This window comes from Onychostoma macrolepis, chromosome 04 (genome assembly GCF_012432095.1).
Source record: "Onychostoma macrolepis isolate SWU-2019 chromosome 04, ASM1243209v1, whole genome shotgun sequence".
Lineage (NCBI taxonomy): Eukaryota > Metazoa > Chordata > Actinopteri > Cypriniformes > Cyprinidae > Onychostoma > Onychostoma macrolepis.
Window position 1 is genome coordinate 13,606,105 of NC_081158.1, and position 4,030 is coordinate 13,610,134.

Sequence of the window (4,030 nt, forward strand, 5' to 3'; positions counted from 1 at the left end):
TTAATTGTTATTTCTACACATTGCCTAATTTGTCCGTAACAGAGTTGACAAACAATACCATAAAGACATCTGGTTTTTTTTCATTTAAAGTAAAAAATTGTGTTTGGCAAGCACTGAATTATTCAAATTTAATATGTTTTTAATAAGCTACTGGAAAGAATTTCTGTTAGTGAACAGTTTTTTTTTCTTAACTTTCTGAAATGCCAAATGTATTTCCAATTATAGAATCTCTGTCAAGGTGGTGTGATCTCACTATTATCGGAGTGGTCTTCTGCCATCACAACTTTAAAAGCTTTTTTCATGATAGATGCGTTATCTGTGATAATAAATTCTACCTTATCACTTATATTGTATTCTTCCAACAGATCATCAAATGCAGCTACAATGTTGTAAACCCTTTGAATCTTATGCAGTCAAGGAGGAAGGAGTTCAGAGTGTATTCATTAGCTGAAGTTGCAAACATGAGCTGTTACTCCTAGGTAATTAACAGAGTGTTCCTACCAACGATGGTACAGTTTCCACCGCCTCCCAAAAGACGATAAATCAAAAAGAATATGGCTGATGAACTTAAACTTAAAAACGCCCCCCAATGAACTCAGCAGTTTCTCGCCTCCTCAGCCTTCGTCAAGGGCTATAGAAGATTATGTTGAGGACTTTTGTGAACTCTGCCATTTGGTGGCCTTTAATGATGTGGTGCTCAAAGACATTTTTCGAGTAGGTTTGAATGATCCCATTCGTTCCTGGCTACCTGGAGGGAAAATACACTGGTCTCTGGAACAATATATTAATCATGCTCTGCTCTTCAGTGGATCCTCGTTTACTGTGGGGATTGCTGATGAGGAACACAGCTATCCTACAGTACCCACCACACCAAGCTCCTGGGGATTCAGAGCTTGGGCCAGGACTAACGAGACTTATTGCATCCCAGTGGCAAGCCTGGCAGGTCTCCCTCTGTCTACTGCGCTGCCCGTGATGGTGGTCGCCATTTTGAGTGTGTGGGCTGCACACTGTACTCCAGAGGCCTCTCCTGTCCACGAGTCTGTCCCAGAGGCCTCTCCTGTCCATGTTAAGCGTACGCAGTTTCCGTCCAGCGGATATTCTCCAAAATGGCGCTACGCTGACATGGAGGATACAAACTGTTGAATAAAGTCGTTTTTTTTTGTTTTCTTTGCGCACAAAAAGTATTCTCGTAGCTTCGTAAAATGACGTTGAACACCTGATGTCACATGGATTATTTTACTGATCTCCTTGCTACATTTCTGGACCTTGATCGTGTAAGGACCCTTGCTGTCTATGGGACGGTCAGAAAGCTTTCAGATTTCATCAAAAATATCTTAATTTGTGTTCCGAAGATGAACGAAGGTCTTACGGGTTTGAAACGACATGAGGGTGAGTAATTAATGACAGAATTTTCATGTTTGGGTGAACTAACCCTTTAAGTATCACATTATACTGTATGGATAAGCTGTTCATTAACTTCTTCACCTCTGCAGCTGAGCCGTAGAGACAGAAGGCTTGTGATGTGTCAATTCCTGCATCCCCCTTGTTCAACTAAACTTCCCATGTCTCCTTCAGAATGAAAATTCACTGCCTTTCGGCCTGGGAGGCCCCCACGCAGATGCAGTGCTGCCCGAGTTTGTCTATCCTCCAGTAAGCGTGAATTGCCCACGATATAACCTCTCCCCCAGGAGACGTTTGGCAGAGACTCAACTCAGCTCAACTCGAACTGTCAGGTGTGTGTGTCCGTGCAGCAAGCTGCGGACCGGTCACCTGTCATAGACAGCAATGTTTCGTCGGCGACTGGCACCGATGTTCCCTTTATCAAGCCATCTGAGCATGTGGGAAGCGTTATTTATTTGTCTGAAAGCGATTTTGCCATGTTTTTAAGAGTCTTTAAAGATGCAACGTAAATATTCTCAAGTTTTGATGTATATTTCTTATCAATGTTTCCAAGATTAAAATATACAGCTGTCAGTTTATGTTTTCCCTTTTTGGAACCTAAAGGGTTAACAATCTCAAATTAATAGATGTAGAAATGTAGATATAGACTGGATAAAGAAAAAAAACTCACAACTTTTGAACTGGTCTCCATCAGTGTAGCCTTCCATATAACATCCTGATCTTCTGGTGTTTTCTCTTGGTTAAGCATTGCCCACACATTATCATTTTGAGCAATCGTACTCGGAAGAACCTTGAAAGGCATGTACTGGAAATGTACAACATGTTGCTGTTTGATCAAGCGGAATTTGCACAGGTCCAATGTATTCAAGTTCATCTTCACAATAGCGCTCAATCATCTGGCGAAGGAGTTCATCAAAAACATATTGCTGTTTATGTGGTTCAGACAAATTGTCATCAGCATCGGTGTTAATTTGATGTTGCTGCTGAAGATGAAATCTCAGAACCTCAACATAATGAGTGGTGAACTATTGAAAGATGACTTACAGGTTCTTAAAAATACTGAACTGAACTGTGGCAGTAATACAATGCTTCTCTCTTAATAATAAAATGGAAAAAAAAAAAAGGTTTCACTTGAGGTTCTGCAGTAAATCTTCTGTTCTGTTCTAAACTCTCTGCAGTTTGTAACATAGTCCCAAAAATCATGAAGACAAATTCCAAAATAAAAAAAATAAAAAATAATAGTTTTTAAAGAAATACAACAGAAGGTAATCCAATTAATAAGCCAAGTTGTGAAACAGTGTGCTTAATTTTTGATTAGTAATATGCATTGCCTTAAAGGCGATTTTCTCAGTATTTAGATTTTTTATTTTTTTTTGCACCCTCAGATTCCAGATTTTCAAATAGTTGTATTTCAGATACAACTAGAATAGAGTGCAAGTCTAAAAGGGGTAAAGAATTTGTTTTTAAAGAATATAATTAGAATAGACAGTGCTAGAGTTAGAGGGTCAAATAAAGATGGAAGAGAGTAAAATAAATTGTCTGTGTGGGTTGACAATCTGTTGACTTGTGCTTAGTGGAAGTGCAATAATTCTTATGAAATGTAAAAAGAAATTTCTCAAGTGAGAACAATAGTGGTTATTAATTGCAATTATAATTTAAGCAAAATAATGATTATACATTTAACATGCAGCTGCAGTTTGCAGACATGAGAAATAAAAATACATAGATTTTGCTCTCACATTAGTAATAATGTTTTCACCAGCCCAAGCATACCTATAGGCCTATAAAATGTTGCATAAAACAAACTCATAAGGCAAAAAAAAGAGCTGATAAAATTTAAAAACTGTAACTTGAATGCAATGTAAGTCGCTTTGGATAAAAGCGTCTGCTAAATGCATAAATGTAAATGTAAAAATTGTGAGTTACGTGGATTTCAAGTGATCGAGGGGGATCCATTTAAACCTACTGCATGGTTTTCGCCAGTAGTGGGCACACACTCAGTGTGAGCAATGACGTACATCCAAGTCCACAAGACAGAGAGAAGGGCATACATATTCAAAGTGGAACACAGCTCCAGAATATCCTCAACTGTACAATTTTTAGATGTGTCATGATCTGAACCAGGAGTATTTGATTAGAGAGGCATACAAATGTGTTCTGTTGGGGTTCCAGCAACAGGCTTGGGACACTGATCTAAATGACTGTAACTTAATGTATTATTTTAATTATGAACACACTTGTTTGTAGTGCAAACAGTTTTAACATTTATTGGTCGTCTTGTTATTTCCCTACAGCGGAATGAACTAGAAGTTTTGCACATTCACAGAATACGACTGTATAATATAGAAACTGACCAGTGCTAGTTTGCTCTTTATACACTGACAGGCACGTGCTGAGGTGAATTCTGACCAACTAGTTCCAGGTTAAAAAAGGATTCTGCACCCTAGCAGTTTTGTCTTTCAGACCGAATATCACACTCTTTCATGGTAAGTTCCTTTCAGCACGTGATTGGGCAGCATATGTATTCAAATATCATTTTTTATCAAGAAATAAACTCTGTTCGCATCTACATTTATAATTTCTATTATTTGCATGTCATTTTCTTTGCACGTTTTATAGGGCAGCGCGT